Source organism: Branchiostoma lanceolatum, chromosome 19 (assembly GCF_035083965.1).
Source record: "Branchiostoma lanceolatum isolate klBraLanc5 chromosome 19, klBraLanc5.hap2, whole genome shotgun sequence".
Classification (NCBI taxonomy): Eukaryota; Metazoa; Chordata; class Leptocardii; order Amphioxiformes; family Branchiostomatidae; genus Branchiostoma; species Branchiostoma lanceolatum.
In genome coordinates, this window is record NC_089740.1 from 9,626,569 (window position 1) to 9,645,557 (window position 18,989).

The 18,989-nt window shown below is 38.1% G+C and overlaps 1 long non-coding RNA gene across 1 annotated transcript in view; it reads right to left on the reverse strand.

The window, feature by feature from the left end:
• Positions 1–160: 160 nt before the first annotated feature.
• Positions 161–18,989, reverse strand: part of LOC136425446 (uncharacterized) — a 64,198-nt gene continuing 45,369 nt past the window's right edge. The window contains exon 3 of the long non-coding RNA XR_010754040.1: positions 161–316. This is a non-coding gene — a long non-coding RNA (uncharacterized lncRNA). The remainder of the gene's footprint in view (positions 317–18,989) is intronic.

The window sequence follows — 18,989 nt, forward strand, 5'->3', positions numbered from 1 at the left end:
CAGTGAATTTTGTCATTGTTGCAATGCTTTGTAAATTTAAAGTATTATGATAATAGTTAAAAGCTATAAGGGTACATGTCATATGCTATATTATATGTTTGGCACAAGACACTATGTTGTATATTGGGAGAACAGCATATGGAACTGAAACAATTAGGATTGACTCTCCACATTTCTTCTGTAAACGATTTTACATATTAATCTCTGTTGTACACCTTCTGCTTTATCCTTTTTCAAGAAGGATCAGTTTGTTGGTGATCATCTTGTTGTTTCTTCTGTTGATTCAGAGTCATGTGACCTCGTTGTCTTCAACAATCTGCAATAAAGAGCATAACAGTTATCAGTGATACGGCACAAGTTTGTGAAATTTTAATTTTGACAGCACATGAAAGATAACATAAAGATAAAGGACAATTACAGTATATATATGGTGATTAATCAGTTGGTGATACAAGCTACCACTTTTCATTGTTACTTTGAAGTTTTGAGGATGTTTTAGACAAAGTTTCAATTTCTTCCTCAATCTGTGAAAAATTTAAAAATCATCCACTTTGCAGGGACTTAATTCTGCAGTAGAAGGGGAAAGGATTCTTTTGCGGCATTTTGAATTAGCGGTTGAGTCAATTCAGATGTAGACGGTTACTGTTAGTACAGTAGTAATTCACATATTCGTAGTGTAATAAATTTGCAGAAGAGATCACAACAAAAACTGTGAAACTAAAACCACCATGAACATGACTTTCAACATCTTTCCAAATCGTTACTTTGCAATTTCTTTTGCAGAGATTTTGTAGTTAGGTAAAAATGCTTCCTTCCACCCAATATGCCTACATGTGGTGATCATGAGTTAGGCAGAAATTACAACCCTTTTCATTGCTTATACATGAGTGATGGAGTTAGGGAGGTAACCGCCATGTATCACAAAGTACTTTATGTACTGGCCACTAAATTGTCTTCTCAGACTGTTAGAGTACAATACTTTGATAGAGGCTAACTTTTTATAGCTTAAAATGTCTGTACATGTCTCAATTTTCTTAACTAGGGAGTACTGACTTAATGGTCTGTGTCAGGATTTTGTTCAACTTAACTTATAGGTATGTACAGATATTTGAAGGACTTCAATTTCCATACAATGTCAGTCAAATTTTTATATGAAAGTTGCAATGGACAAAAAGGGCAATTGTTATTCAGGACACAAAAGGACCTCAATATCATTTCTCTTTGGTTATAATATTCTTGGATTTACATGGTTGTTGTTTTATATTATGAGCATGATTATTCAAGCATTATGCAATACTCAATTATTGTTTGTAACAGTCTTCTTCTAACCATAAGGAAAATGACAGAAAGACGCTTTCTGATAAAGATGTTATTTTTCCTACAGTAACATTTAGGTAACAACTCTCTAACTTAAATCCTTCAAAACACAGATTTAAGGATATTGAAAGTTGGCAAAAACTCAATAGATAGGCCTCTAAATTCCTGAATATGAGATCATGTAACAATTGTTGAATTGTTCCCTACATTCTTTTTCAGCAATGAACCTTATTCATGTCCTTGAATGTGTAAGAAACTTTTGTCAGTAAAAATTTCTAATTTGTTTTCTCATCATCAATTTAAAAAAAAAGTAATATAGTAAATTCAGTCAAACATAAAAAACATTTGTACACAAACAGGAAGAAACTAGGGAAAATTAGGGAAATTTCCAATGTTTAACCATATCTACAACAACATACATGTACCTTACTGTCAAGGAACAGTTCCATAACATACTTTGAGTTTGAAGATACCATCATGATTATCAAAATGGAACTTAAAAAAGCATACAAATTTGTTCTCTCTTTATATCTGCAAGTTACATAAAGCCAAAAAAGGAACAATTAGTTTTGTACGTCTAACGATATTTGCGATGCCGTGCGTCGCTGTCTGCGCGACACGATAAAACTACCCCACGCGGGGCCCCTGTAAATTCATCATACCATTTACTAGACTCCCTCTCTTGGCTGCATGCATATCCTACCATAAATGATGGACGTGATGCGAATAGGGAATGACGCTAATGACCGCCGTCATCTGAGTGGTCAGTTTCTGCAGTGGTCACTTATTGCGGCTCCTACATATGGAGCTTAGTGCCCTTAATTGCGTGCTGGTTTCGTTCAAAACACTTCTCTCGACTTTTCCCATGCACCTGTTTGGAAGACAGAAGCTCTGGAAATTTCTCAAACTTGTTGTAATTTAGCTGCAGTAAAATTTTTTCAAAGATAGATACAGTTTAAGCATTGTAAATAGAGTTGTCAAAAACAGAAGGGTGGTTTTCAGGTAGCCAGGTTTTTTGATGATTTTTGGTCCAGTGTCCAAAGAAGAAAGGAACTTTTTTGGTGCCTTACAGACTGCCACTGTGCAAAAAGTGGGAACACTTTAAATTCCTTTAGATGAGATATCCCAAGCATATTTCTTTATACATTTGTCGAAGGATTGCTTGATACATCAAGTCTTAGAGATCAGTAGCTTGACAAAGAAAAGAAATTACAGTACAATATTTGGCATAAAATATCAAAAACAGATCAAAAACCATTTCATCATTAGGATTTTCAACATCCATGCCTTTTGGACAAATTGATAAATAATTCTACTATAATAGCCAACACATATATCACTTGTGGTCATTTTGACCCGTTAGAATTACTGAGCATTCTCTGTGTATACGCACTCACAGGTGAAAGATATGCATTTAGCAAACAAGAATTTAACCATGCTATACAAGTAACAGTTCCACAACATACATACAAGTAACATCCCATGCGTGTGAAAATAACATTACAGAAATATGTAAAACTGTCTGCATATATAGTTCATTTACTGTTTACTATAGTTGAAATTAAAAGCAGAATACACAAATCATGTAGCTGTTCAAAAACGTCTCTATAACAAAAGTTGAATATCAGTATTGTATATGTTTCAATGCACCTGCGTTTTTTCTCACTGCCAATATCTACTGCAGCTATATTTTAGAAAATAATTGTCCAATCTTTGCCAATTTTTTCAATGCAATGCAATACGTTTGCAAAGCAATGGTTAGTATACAAATGTGCTGCTATCTTCTAACCCATGAGAATAGTAATTAAAAATTATTTTGTATTGGATCAAAAGCACAAAAGCCACATCTGCATAAATGTGCACCCAGTGTGGTGGTCAGCGTACCATGAACTGGACTGTCCACTGTGTCCACTAGTGGTCAGTGGCTTGTGTCAAAGATGATTACATGTAGGGCCAAGCTATAAAATTCAAACTCATTTCAGGAGTAAATATTTGGTCATGCAATTATGTATGTATCAGTATTACAGTCAAGGGAAAAAGATTAAAATAAAAAGACAGTCCCTATTCATCATACATTAAATTTCAAAGACAAAATTTTAAGATATGTATCAAGCTGTTACTGTCAAAATATATGTAAACAATTGCAAAATCAGCTACAGTTACAAAGTTTGGTAATGCTACTCTATATCCAAGATGGCTCGTAAAATTTTCAAAAGACCAATGCTTTCAAATTGTGAACAAGCGCAAAACGTATCAACCAAATTGCATGTGATGCTTCAGCCAAGACTTTATAAAGTCCATCACTTCTGGCTTATATGGGGATGTGAAGCATGAAGAGGCAAGATTCCATCAATGTTTCATCAACGTCTGGAACAGAAAGGAATTCTCCGAGGGCTTCATGAGTGACCAAACACCATCTGATGCACAATCACCGCAGGACGCGCCGAATCTGTGCCAAATTTGATGCTATATTTCTGGTCGTCACCTGTCAGAATAGGTTTAGAACTTGTCTGTAGTTGATTAGTACTGACACAACTGGCTGAAACTTTTTAGTCACTACAGAAGAGATGTTTTCACATACAAGACACCTTCAACACATTTCGTTTTAACAGGCAAGGTGGACTTGTGGCTAACATTGGGTTGTTGACTTAGAAAGAACCCACCAAAGAATCCATTGAAAAGAGGAAGGGGTCAATGCATCCCCGTGTGAGTGGATCAAACCTTATATATAGTCTGGTCTTATGCAGCTTATACTGTACAAAACTAGACTAAGTGTGTTGTGCCCAAACAAAAAAACAACATGCATGGGAACTGATTCTATTGGAACTAGATTGACTGAATTTCTTTTATCCTTTAACACACAATTGCCATTTCTTTTGAAGTACACCAAAAGTAGTTGTACGGTTGGAGAATCACTGCCCACATTGTAACCATTGGAAGTATCAAAATGGGCCAAAACATCATATTTTCCCCAATTTTCTAATCTGTTTTGACAAATATTGAACATGTTGAAGACTAATGGAATAGATTCTAACACTTACTCAAACTATCCAGTTTTTTTTTACTTGCCTTGGACCAAGTATTTTAGGTATCTTTGGTACCAACCTGACTGTATAACTGTTTGTTACAGGCTTACAGCCTCCAATGTTTACGTCTACATAACCCCTGGTTAAAACACACCACTGGACATGTTATGACAAAGGCTTAAGTTGATCATCGCTCATGTGTCAATAATACATGCGCATATAAATGAATGGTCAGTACATCATATGTGGTTATCACTGTGTATACAAAGACCCGAGGACATTATAATCATTTCAATCTTTCCACGGCAATGATTAATCAGAGAAAGCGGCCATTAAAACAATATTACATCTAGTAAACATTATTCCATATGTGGGATAATCTACAAGAAAAAGCATCATTCAAAAATAATTGTTACAATATAAAGTTAAAGCTTAATTTTTTGTTGTTGCATCTACCACTAGATTAAAAAGAAAAGAATGAAAGCTTTGGATGTTTGTAGATTAAGGGGTTGGTCAATTTTGTAGCGGTCACTTTTATTACGGCTGAAATGGTGGTCAAGCTATCGTAGCATGAAATAGCATAAGAAATGATTAATGACAGAAAGACTATATAAATGTAATAAAACTGGCCACATTAATCAGACCTAGAAACATTGAAAAAATTTATTACGAAAAGAAAAACTATTTTTCAAGACATTATGTCTGTTAAGGTATTACTAGTAAGTAGACCTGTTGCAATTTCACAATTCTTTATGTGTGATGTTAGAAGTTGCTTTTTTGAATACAAACTTGACAACAGGTTTGCTTTACAATTATAATCAGAATAACATCATTTATATTTCTGCATTCTGCGATACAAACATAAAAGGATTGAACTTTTGAATCCAGCATTTTCCTTGAAAAACATGCACACAAACAAAACCGTACTGATTCTTTGCTACAGTCTCCACAATTCTTACTTGTCCCAAAAACACTCAGTAATTGTGATAGTACTTATATGAAAACTCTCTGTAGTACTAAAATTAGATTATCAATATTATACATTGATAGAAATATTGAACAAATGTATAGTAATGAAATAAAGAAGATTGCAGGAAACGTTTTGCAAAACTAAAGTTTCCTATTGGAAGGTATTTCAGCACCGTGTATGTTAAATCATAAAAAGGTGTGCCAATTTTCAGTGCATTTTCAAATAACATAATAATCGCTTTGATCAAAATCAAAGTTTCAAAATACAATGTGCTCACAAAATGTCTGATTGAAAGAAATTTCATTAGCCAATGAGGGTCGAGGATAAAACAACTAGGTCACTCTAGCTAACGACATGGGTTGAGACGACTGCACAAATTGACAGCTAATCACTCATTTTTGTCTGAAACGTCCGCCTCCAAATTGGCTGGTCAGCGCTCGGTTGCTAATCGTGCAGTGAGCGTGAAAGGGGCCAAGATGAAGTCAGGGCAATTTGAGTGGTCAGTCACTGTACGACCAGTTGACTCATTTTTTGAAACAAGTGGTCAAAAACAAAGATATGATTGTATAAAATTTTTAGATTTACTTCCAGACGATTTGACAGACATCATCTCTCTTCTTTGGGTGGTCAAAAACAAATCCATATTTGTATACTTCCTCCGTGGAAAACATGTCAATGTATTTATTTTCAAAACAAAATACTGTGAGACAAGTGGTCAAAACCAAATACATGACGTACATGTAAATGGTTGTATACTTCCTCAGTGGAATACTTTTTAATGTTTTTTTTAGATTTTCAAAATATAATACTATGAAACCAGTGGTGGAAAAGAAAAAAACATGATTGTATACTTCCTCAGTGGAATACATTTCAATGTTTTTATTCTCAAAATAAAAGACTTTGAAACAACTGTTTGAAAACAAATACATGATTGTATACTTCCTCAGTGGAATACATTTCTATGTTTTCATTTTCAAAACTATCAGGCTTAAGTTTGTTGAGGAGCATAGCTATCTACCTGAGGTGGTCACTACAAATTCTTGCATACAACAGCAAGATAGACATCATACAAGAAAAGAGATAATCAAAAGAAAAGAGACCATCTAGTTTTGAAGAGTATGTTGTAACACAAGGTTTGCCTCATTCCCGAGTGTTTTGGTGATTTTGCTGTTCTGTTATAACGGGCAGCAAAACCTATTTTGGAAATAGCTTGTAAAGGCACATACATGTATCTGTGAGAAAAAAGTCCTACAAAACCGTTCCATAAAAATCGACAGAGTCAGTCTGTTACGGCGTCTTTCCCGCGAAGAGAAGTGATTTACCGCGGAGCCTTTTACGAACATGAGGAGACAAAACGGCATCAATTTTTCATGAAAATAACGTTTATGGTCAGTTGGAATTCCGCAGGGGGTAAAAAGTGGTCAGTTTGCAAATGGTTCCTTCTGCCCATCAAGTGAAAACGATTTGCAAATGGCTTTTAAGCAATAATAGAAATAAGACGCACTAACTGAGCCCTTTGAAATACCAGCGTGGACCAGTTTCTAAGGGTTTAGAAATGTCGGGTAATCCGTTAAACAAAACTGACTGCTCGTTATTGTTTGGAATAAAGTCGTCAAGAAGGAGTTTGATTTCTGGAGGTGAATTAGTTTCATCGTCATTGACTTGTTCTGCATCTACAGTAGAAGTAGTTGCTGCAGCAATTGGTCTTTCTTCAATCTGTTCAATTCAAAATAGCTTACAATGTAAGAACGGATATGTTTGCCTACAGGTAAGAAAAAGAAGAAAGTTTCTTTAACTTTCTTCCTACTGAGGCAGCATTAATAGGGTTAAACAGGAGGATAACACAAAAAACGTTTGCGACCATACTGTAAGTTGTACAAAGATATAGTGCGCTAATGGTTAAATACACCTGTCTAATAGAACTGCCCAAAACCACTTTTTTTTTTTAGAAGTTGGTTTATTGTTCTACAAGAAGACTATTTCTACTTACAATTAATGACTTTTTGCTCTCTCTGGCCTCGGCTCTATCTGACCGGTACAAAATCTGCCCTCTGCCCTCAATTTCGCTAATAGTTTCCGTCGAGACATAGATCTGGTCTTAATTAAGCCGTAACAAACGCAAAAAACTTCCCAGCTTGCTCTTTCTTGTTAACCTTAAAACAAGGAATTACTGACAAATACATCTGCACAAGGGGATTCTTAAGAAAATGCGTCTCAATTTACTCCTTATGTAACGTAATCAGTTCTTTAAGTCGTAGACAAGTTTTCGATGAATAAAAAGCGTGTGGAGCAAAGTTAACTTTTAACCGTCATGTCAGTTAACTGTCAAAAATGAAGATAAATTCTATTTCTGGTATTTATGCTTGTAGAAATAGCAAAATAATCCTTGAAAACACTGCAACATCACTTTTAAAGCTAGATTTTTGCATGCTATTCAAAGCGCTATTTTCCTTTTTTTTTTAAATTTTGTCTCGTGTTAGAAATATTTGAAAATGAATAAGGGTTGAGGTAGATTTTAGCGAGGAAAATGATAAGGAAAAAAATGCAGGAAAAGTTTTTTGGTCTTCAGTTTCCCATTGGATGGCATTTCAGCACTATGTAACGTTATGTCAAATCACAGAAATTTTTTGAAGATGGCATTGTCAAAATGGTGATCATTCTGTTAAGCATTTAAGAGCCTTAAGTTTGTATAATGGCAGTTATTACAACATAAGTGAGGAGCTTTATAGCAACATTATCAAATGCAAAGCAACATTACTTGACAGGATGATAAAAAATCAATACATATTTATGGTTATAATTGTTTGTTATCAATACAAGTACTTTTATAATTTCGATCCCTCTAAAATCAAATGAAAACAATTACAAAAAGAACTTCATGCAAGCAGAGAATTTCAACATACAAATGTGAGGACTAATTTAAAGCAACATTACTTGAAACTATGATAGAAAAAACGTATGCATATTTCTGGTTAACTGTCAAATATAATAATTGTTATCAATGCAAATACTTTTATAATTTCAATCCCTCTATAAGGCTCTAAAATGAAACAAAACTAATACTAGGAACTTGATACAAGCAGAAAGAACATCCCAACACAACACTGTGGGAGGGGGGCAGGTCAGACTCCAATTACATGTAATACCAGTCCAGTAGAATTGTTACCCCCAACTGCCCTGTACCCAAATAGGGGCACCCATTTGCTCACCCCAGCGGTCAGTCCGATTGCCCGGCGAATTTTATAAAGTCATAACTTCGTTACCCAAAGTAATTCCTGCCCTGATCTCCTTATAAAAGGTTTCTCGGCATGGAGTGACCTTCGCAGCGACCTCCGGGACCTCGGGGATTGCTTGAATCCAGTGACCATCGTGTTCTAGATGTAATAACCCCGGCCTATCAATCTCCGCGGGAAGGAACCAACTAAAAGCTGCTGTTGTTTTTGGAAAATTATCCCCCCGGCTTGCCCTGCCCCCCTCCCCCCTACGGAGCCGCTCCTAACCTTTAATTACTCCTTTCTACCCGGTCAACTAACGAAGTTGATGGGTGGCGACCTTTGCCCTAGCTTTTCAAACAAAATACTTCAATTTTACGGGCCGTGACATCGCGGGGCTACCAGATGGCCCAAATTGGCTCGCCATAACAGTCTCCCTTTTTGCTCCAAACCGACACCTAACATTACGCCGTGTCGGACGAGATGAAAACTCAAGGATGAAAGTAAGCGACAATCGTACGGATTTATAAAAAAGGGGGTGTAGTCATCGACCGGTGGAATCAAAAGAATTACATGTAAGTAATGACATCGAGGGCAGAGGTCAACTTTATCTGTCCATGAGATCATAAGGCCAAGACAGCAATTTGTCATGGGTCTTATTATATGGTGGAGAGAGACCCGGTATTTTGCATTGAATATGGGTATCATTGACTATGGATATCATACAGTGGAGCTAGATGACTGGGCAGCTGTCTGTGACATGTACGATGGTTATGGCTTTGGGTGGGAGAATTGATTCAGGGACCTACTGTGACTCTTCGAAAAAAATGTACATGGCTGTTTTCTTAAAATTATTTTTCTATTCATTTGATATGATATTATCAAATTAAAACAAAATTTTATGGTGATTTGACTTAAGTCAAAATACTGCACATACAGAAAAAAATTTGCTTTGGAAATTCTATCAAAGAAAGTTGTTAGACTTTGAGATTCTTAGGTTTTATGTGAAGAAAACAAAAAGATGTGAACTTGTTTTCAATACCAAATCTACAAAAAGCTATTTACAATCAAACTTGTACTAGTGACCATTTCTGTGTAAGGACCACCTGGCAACTTTTTGGTGGTCCCTTAGATTAACCGTCATTATATAATCAGCTCAACCTGTGGTACTGTCCTTGGTGCTGAACTACATGTACGGCTCACCATGTGGTATGAAAGACAAGAGAACCAGTGAAACACAAGTAGAACAGTCTCCTGGCTCCCGGGGATCGTACCTGGGCCCTCCAGCACACAGGCTGCACGCGCTAATCGCTAGGTCCGGACCAGTTACACTGGTCACTTAGTGGCGCTTGAGCCCCACTGTTACAGGTATACAAAAGTTGCTTTTTCATGTGCAAACATTTATGCCAATCATATATAATGTGTAGTCATGGAAAAGCAAAGTTAAAATGTACTAAACTTGGTTCTACATTAAAGGACTTTTAACATGTAAACCTGCTTTGACATTTACTGTAACAAAAGTCTCAGCAGTAGTGTCTAAAAAATGGGCAAATGCTTTACAACTCTGTTGGGCATCATATATTGAAGTGAAGCATATTGTTGCAATGAAGTAATTTTGCACATTTGTTACCCACAGTTTGATCCCAGTTAGGCAGTTTTATTTTCCTTTGGTCTTAGCTGTATAGACTAGTTAGGGATTAGCAGCAAACATAGAATATGATTTAGTATATTCATTAATTTGTAATATCCCCACTATATCACAATAGTCTTTTTTATGTGCCAAAAGTGTCTATCATAAAATCCTAACTTTGTATCATTCTCAAAGTATGGACATGCAGTGTTCTTACTTAAGAATATCTTTTTAACAGAACTGAACTGTGGTTTTTACAGACAGCTACGACTCTTTCCTAAAAAGGGATGTCAGATTTTCACCTTTAAGAAAAAGGCAAGAAATCTGACATCTTTGACGCATCTTCGCAGATTAATGAAACATGCACTCCACGAAAGCCCTCTCCATGTAAGAGGGAGTTAACAAATTAATTGGTAATTAGAACACATGTCTGGAACAAGGGTCCCGCTAGAAATCAATGCAATTAACATAGGAGAACCACGGAAGGATCAATAACATTAGGGGCGGAAACTTTTAGCAACACATGAACACGCCGCATTAATTGATCGTGCCCTAATACCTGTGAACCAGGCTGCGCTCCCGGACTCGGATCCGATTACGCGGGAATCCTTGGCGTGGATTCCACTTGACACTTGGTGCAGGAGTGAACGTGGATTAAATTTGCCATTACGAAATCAAACTAGGCATCATGACATCGAACCATGCAACTTGAGAACGTGGTTAACCTTCTGCCTACTGAGGTGGCCTATTTGTCACCAGCTTTGTTATGTTTAAAGGAACAGGCTTTAGGACGAAGGTTAAAAACATTCTCCCTTTGTGATGCAGGGTTATGAAACAAAGAAACACATTGAAGTAGATATTAGCAACCATCAGTTAAAACTTAAAAGACAATCTAATTTGTTCAATCTGATGGGTTTTTGCCCATTTTGCTTAGCCATATGAAAATTCTCTAGAAGCTGAAATTAAAGTAAAAAAGTAAAAAGTAAAAAGATAAAAAATATTTCTATGATTCAGTTAGGAAACCTGGGAAGTATAGTACTAGTAGACAGACTTCAGTTCTATCGATTACAAATGGCAAATGGCAGCCAGAACAGAACAGAACAGAACAGAACAGAACAGAACAGAACAAAACAGTAAATGTAGGGTCAGGGAATAGATTACGATCTTTCAGAATCTGTGATTCTACCAGGAGAGATCCAGATCGGAGTCTCTGTTGACAGTAAGTCCGATCAGGATTTCTGTCATGCATCAGTAGTGCAATCAGCAGTTCTACCAATAGAGATCCTGAAAATGTTTTTGCATTTTAAAATTAACAAAAAGCAGTTCACAAACATAGTTGCTATCAAAGATCATTCATACTAAATATCTAGTTTTGTGTAAAAAAAAGGCAGCAAAAACAAATGCAACATCCTGACAAAAGTGGTCCCCTATTTTCCTGTTCCATAGTACAGTCAAGGCTCGCTTGCCGTTGTGAATTGTTCACAGATCAATCCACCAGCATCTATCGAACAATTGTTTGGGAATGAGTTGCAAATAATGCAAATGAAGTCATGACAGATCAGCATCTAAAGAAAGCTGTCAAGACCAAAAGACTGAGCTGTGAAAATTCTATTGTTTACAGCTGTTTATAGATAGAGGTCCAGTTCATAAAACACTGCCTAACTCTTCCCAAAGACTAAGATTTTCACATCTGATGTTTTATCTCTCCCTAAACACCCATTCCCAGTAATTAATCTTGTTTTAGCTAAATTGGGGGCCTCGTACTTGATTCATTCTGCCAATAAACACATCCATGGCCGGCGACGACTTTGTCAGCCTATTTCTCTGTTGCAATAAAGATCTTCTAAACCGTCTCGCCCCAAATTAGTTGTTATGTATGTACCTACAAAAGCTACAGTCATTTCAGCATAGATTAAGCGATCGGTCAAGCAGTGCCGCCAATATTGTAAGTTCATTGGATTGCTTTGGTCATCTTCTGTCGATTACAGAATGACCCACCGTACGTTATAGCACAACATTCCACGGACTTTATAGCCATTTGGATACCACTACATGGACAGTTTTAAACAATCGCCCGTTTCACCACTCGAAAGTGGTCTCAATTCATCCTCATTTACCTAGCGCTGATCTTACTAGAATTAAAGAAGGCAAGATACAATGTACTGACTATTCTTTATCACAAGATTCTATGTGGTTGTATTGGCAAATCTATAGCACAAAATGTAACAAAGAGAGAAGAAGTATAAAATCATTATTTTGCTACATGTTCCTATCAGTAAATATGCCTTCGTTTGATATTCAGTACCATTGGACTTAAAACATGCATCAATCCCTCATAACATGTGGCCTACATTTGCGTTACTATATACAATCATGTATTACAAAGTTAAAAACATTTTTGTCAATGACATCCTGTGACAATTAACTGTCTCATTATCAAATCACCTGCTAATCATTTTGTACAAAAAGAAAAATCATCTTTAAGCTAAAGATATCTACAGCTAAATCTCATCCTGAATCCTATTGAAACAGGATTTTCATTTTGTTCATTACACTGATTTCACTCAGTTTCTCATGCCTACAACATTGTAGGTTGTAGATTTTGTACAAAGTACACCACCAATGAACAAGTTCAATGAAATATTGGTAATAATAATTGGTGAATCTATACATAATGCAAAAACAAACTTTGCAATGTTGTAAAAATCGACAAAAGTTTGTCAAACCAAGAAAGTGGGACAAAATTAGTCCAGACACGTGAAGAAAGTGCTGAATGTTGTGCACACAAATAGGAACCTTTCTTTCCTCCAACCTTTTGTACCGACCTGTCACCAGTTGGCCGAAGTCCCGTGATTTGTCGCGTGCGCGGGACTCAAACTAGCGGTGATGGACGATCGTCACCTGCCAGTCCGGGCGGCGGATCGCGTACGCCGTGACACCTGTTCGTTTAATTGAAATTTGGACTCGGAACCCGAACACTTCAAACGTGACCGCCGCAAATTACGAAAACTAATCTGGGCATCATATTGTTTCGTCTATATGAGGTATTGATCCGACGTCAGCTTTTTATTATATCAACAAATGAGGGGAGGAAATATTTCCCAAGCCGTCGCCGAAGTTTTCGCAGACCCTGACAGCAGTCCGTGCCGTGATTTAATGGCTAGGCTGCGGAAAAACGCACAACAAAGAGAGTGGGAGGCGTATGTCTCCGCATGCCATATAACCTCATCATATCCAACTTAGGACCTATCCCACATCAGCCATACGTCTGGCCAAAACAGACAGATTCTGTTCTTATCAGTCTCCTTGTGCCGCAAGCAGACAGCCCGTCTACACTAAATGTGTTTTGAACACCGTATTATTGCCCTAACTTTAATATCTCTTCCTTGCTATATGCATAATCTACTATTTACAGTAATAGAGGTTACATGGGGAGATGGCATGAGATAGCAGCCCTTCACTTCTTGGTTGATTTAGTTTCTTGCTTGCCTTTGGCGAGTCAGCTAATGCTCTGTTATCAGACTTATATTGACTGCGTTGGAGGCACCTCACAATACTGCAACATCTTATCGTGGTGTCATATTCAGATGTAAGAGGGAGATCGACGTAACTTAGAAAAAACTCTAATCATCAGCTTGCAGGACAATTTTATGGTTAACGAAGCATGATTCTACGCCGACCACAAAATGAGGATGCGGTATGAAAGTTTAAGGTTAGCTTTTAACTGATAATCTATCATGATGTCATGTTCAGATGAAAGAAGGACATTGCTGTAAAAAAATTCTAATCAACAGCTTGCAGGACAATTTTATGGTTAATGAAGCCTGATTCCGCGACGAAAGTAGGGGGTCCTTTCTTTGCTGTCTTCTTTTGCGGAGAGCGCGAGGTTCGGACGTGCACGGAATGCGGCGTCGGCGCAATCGTGCGTCGATCCCCATCTGTAATACCTAAACTCTATTCTTAACAGAGGAGATGGTCATCCATCACTCCGATCCCAAGGGCGCAATACTGAGTGGGATAATATGCCAGAATATGCATTAATATCTAAAATAGCCCGAGCTGACCACTGCTGCCCCTTGTAGTCGTCCAGAATACATAATCGAAAGCGTCCGCCTCCGAACACGGGACAAAACTACGCCGCGCGAAGTAGACATGTTTTGTAAAGTTGCCTTCAGGTTTGCGCTGAAACGACAATGAGAGGGGGCTTTTTAATGTCCACCCAGTAAAGGACTATGGGGGAATGAAGAGGTGGTTTTTATGGGCCATAAGGTCAATTTATGATATCAGTCATTGCATCTGGCAAATTTGGAGGCTGGAAACACTCGCACGTTATTCTGGACACCGCACAACAAACCCTCCGTTCCAGTTTACCGTGTACGTAGTGTTCATTTGGTTGTGAGAGGCCGGTCAGTTGGGGAGTGAGAGAGAGTGGACGTTACAAGTGACATTAGGTCAGATGGCATTAACTGCAACATGCTTACATTAGACTTAGAGACCCGGGTATTGGGTTTACAGTGTTGTATATATCCAACCTTTGATATGTCCAGCCTAAAACACAAACTTTTTCAACGTTTCGCCTCCGGTGGAAAGCGACATATTCTCGCGCTGGCGGTTAAATGTGTACAATTTCATCTGGACGCAGACCTTTCATTAGGGGTGAACGAAGTGCTGAAATATTTATGGACTGTCCATTAAGCCCGAAGCTTAACACTTCAGTCTATTCAATAACCCGTGCGACCAAGAAGTGCCCCGTAACAAGAAAGCCTTCCTCATATTAATTTCTCCTCGAAGTCTTCAATCTGTCTTACGTGTCCTGTCCATTACGACGGCGGGCTGTATCGCGGCCAACACGATCATACGCAGATTGCCAGACTGACCATTGCGTCTGAACAGCCGGTGTGGCTCGGGAGCACGCCGTAATTCATGCCACTGTCCGGAGCGCTAAAATGAAAACTGCATGCGCAACGAGCCGCTCATATTTTGCCTTGTCACTTCGTATACTGTATCATCCGCTTGGCAAATGAAGACGGCAGTCGGAGATATGGTATGACGGCCATAAATTTTAATTTGTGGGCTCGAGGGGTTCGGAGGTCAATCCCCGGATACTCTTTCTGACAGACGGAATGGACAACGCTGAGACGAAAAGTTTGGGGTGTCACTTTACAACCTTCGTAGGTCAAGTAGTAGATGTGAGCGGCACGGTCTTCCCAATTACACGGGGATCCTCAAGGTCGGCGAAGGTCACCGGGGAGAAGGAAACATTTTGTCATAACTGATTATGCGAAGTTACGCTCCGAAAGAGACGCATTGGCAATCGATAACGGCATCAACCTTGTCCAATCTACACCCACATTATGGAACTCACTCCGATAGCACTCTGTCGTGATGAAAAGTTTCGGACAAAAGTTTCGCTAAGTCCTCCACGGGGACCGTGCATGGTTATCTTTCCGCGCCCAGGTAATAATTCACATGGCTTCGCACATTCACCGCAGATGGAGAGATACCGTTAACATCTTTTTCTCAATTATTCCGAACGACAGAACAATGCACAGGTGAAACGGACGATCGATCTGGGCACAATGGGATGTGGTGGAGGATTTCTCTGGTAGACAATGTCCACTCAGCACAAACTACACTCTGGGGGGAGATTCAGACACTGTCTTAATCAACTGACAAGCAGTTAGCACATTATGGGGTGTTCGTCTATGTCTTTACTTGATTCTTCCAACCGTTCATGAATACCAGCTATGGAAAAGAAGTAAAGTACCCAAACCTTCGACAACTTGAAGACGTTGTATATCAGAGCGAATTCAATAAATGGCTCAAAGACACAAGAAAAAAGACTGTATAAAAGTTGTGATGACTTGGAAAGCATCTTAAGTAAAAAATACACATGTTTCAAATGAGAATTTCTATCTGCTCTTTAACGCCATAAAAATTAAATTTCTGGGTTCTCGGATTTTCTGTTTCATTTTTTTTCTGTTTTTATTTTTCATGTGGCATATGATATCATAAGAATCAACCCCAAAGTATATTCATATTTTGGTACCTTGAACAGTTGACACTATTTATTTCTATTTATCAATGCATCAAAAGTTCCAACCTCTTTGTTTGAAACTTAAACCAGCCTGTGGCTCATGTGTAATACCATTTAGATCCATCAATTAGATGCCTCTTTTTTTTCTTCTTTTGCCCCCTGCTCCTGCAAAAATCCGAGAACCCAGAAACTTAATTGGTGTGGCCTTCTCCCAATCTGTTTGAATGATGACGATGGGTTGGGAATAAGGGAACATTAGAAGCACCCACCAAACCACGACAGCGAGATTCGATCAGAGCGCAGCTTTTCGCACCCAAGTCTAAACACACAAGCTGTTCCCGCCGCCCCACACCGTTGTAATCAATGCTGATGGGTTTAGTAGCACGGGTCATATTCACCGCACTTCTTAAGCCCAAGATGTCAGTTTGATTAGGTAACCATGCAGAAAATGTTGTGCTGATAGAAGGTTGGATGGAAGGTCACTTCTCCGTCCATGGCGGAGCAATCCACCTGACATCGACGGCTCTACAGGTCTAAAGCTGGGATGCAAAAATCTTTGGTCAAGTTGCTGTGAAAAATCATTTTATTTCTGTTTTTATATACTCTCACCTGCTTGTTTTCATATTTGTCAAAATAAGATTCTTTAAAAAAAGTGTGTTAGAAAGAAGTTGGTCAGCGAAAAGGGTAAAAAGATTGGCTGCAAACAATACTTCATTTCACTTTGCAGTAAGGGAACAGTCTTATAGAATTATAGCTGTACTTTTTTGGGATGGGAGGTCATTTGGCCATCTAAATTTTCCTCTTGCAAATCAGTTCTGTTAACCGAGTACTTTTATGGCTTTCTTTAACTTCAGGTCTCACGCTTTATACAAAGGATATTTCATACCTTTTGGAAATAATCATTGTTTTCTTACTTACTTGTCTTAACAAGCACCCTGTTCTATATTCAACAGAAACTGAAGTCTACATCAGAAATGTATAAGACAAAGGACGTCACGAAGAGCATGGTCACAGTTGACAGGTGGATGCCATAGACAAGATTCTTAATGCTGATGGGTCAATGTGAAAAACAATCTATGGAACCACCAAAAAGTAGCTAGTCCCAAAGCAGACGTGGTCAAGCAGGTTTTATTGTACACATTTTGTCACTTTTATCTTAAGTGCTTGTGTACATTATAATATTAATCTTTTTATCATTTGAATATACAGTATTAGACGATTTCATTTCCAATGAGAAACCATTAGTGACAGTTCAGAATGGGTAATAAAGATCTCTTTGATCCTTAAGCTCTTTTTTTAAATGAAAAATTATAAATTATATTTTTTGGCTGCTAACCCTCCAAATCTTTCCATCTATTTGCCTTGTATAAACTGTCCTATTAGGATATTTAAGTTATTTCATCAGTGTCCTTTTATCAAAACATCATTGCAGCAATTAGAAGTGACGAATCCATCAACCATTAGCAGAATGACATACCTGTACAAGGCTGTCTGGACATAATTCAGGGCACGTGTTTTGTGACTTAAAAATCATTCTCCTGCATGATCGATGGAGATCAATGTGGTTGGCTGTGATCAAGGATCTAATTCATCCGTCCTTGTTGTAATTCATCTATCAGACGAGTTTTTGATATACTCAGGGTTTTCAGTTAAATGAAAGTCTGAGCAAGGGTCCTAAGACACATGGTATCAAAAATGTAAAATAAGTAGAATTTGAAAGTTTCATAGAGTAACGACATTAAAGATACATTGCATGATTTTGTGTTTATTTCCAACGGATATTTAGTTATTGTACTGTAATTTGTAGAGCTATTCTTCTTTTCTCAGTTGTAAGCCTTGTCCTGACTTTGAAATTGTTTTCAAATTAAAGGAAAACAGAAAAGTGATAACAGTAGTTATGGTTATACCATTTACACTGTCACACAAACAATGCTATCCTTGCTTGGTATTGAAGAACATTCACACTGACACTGCAGTCCCTGATACTGAAGTACATTCACACTGACACTGCTGTCCCTGGTGGTAAAGAACATTCACGCTGACACTGCTGGTACTGAAGTACATTTACACTGGCACTGTTGTCTCTCGTACTGATTGACATCCACACTGACACGGCTGTCCCTGGCACTGAATAACTTTCACATTGACACTGCCTCTCTGGTGCTGAATTACATTCACATTGACACTACTGTCCCTGGTGCTGAAGTACATGTACCTTCACACTGACACTGGTATTCATTCACACTCACACTGCTGTCCCTGGTGCTGAAGTACATTCACACTGACACTGCTGTTCCAGTCAATAGCATTGAAAACATTCTCACTGACACTGCCCTCTGTGGTAGTAATGTACCTTCATACTGATACTGTCCCTGGTGCTGAAAGGCATTCACATTTAAAACTTGCCCCTGTACCCGGTGTTGAAGCAGATTCGCACTGACATCAATCTATTAGAATTTGAGTACAGTTTCTTAACCTTCTCCCTGCTGCCTAACTCAGTAACCAATAGAGAATCGGGTGCCGAACAGCTACTTGAGTGTGCTAAAGGTTAAAAGATGTTAACCTCATACAATCATGAACCAACCTACCTTTTCATGTACACTATCCACAATAACTCCTTGACAAATATCCTTCTCAAAAAGTTTTGTATGCCACAATTCCCATCTAAGCGTAACACGGCACTTAACTTTTCGGGATCACATTTCTTCCCCTTCTTCTGACTACATAATCCCACCTCCTGACACCCTCCCTTCACCCTCTGCCACCTCTGTTCAGGCCCTAGCATTTCACACATATT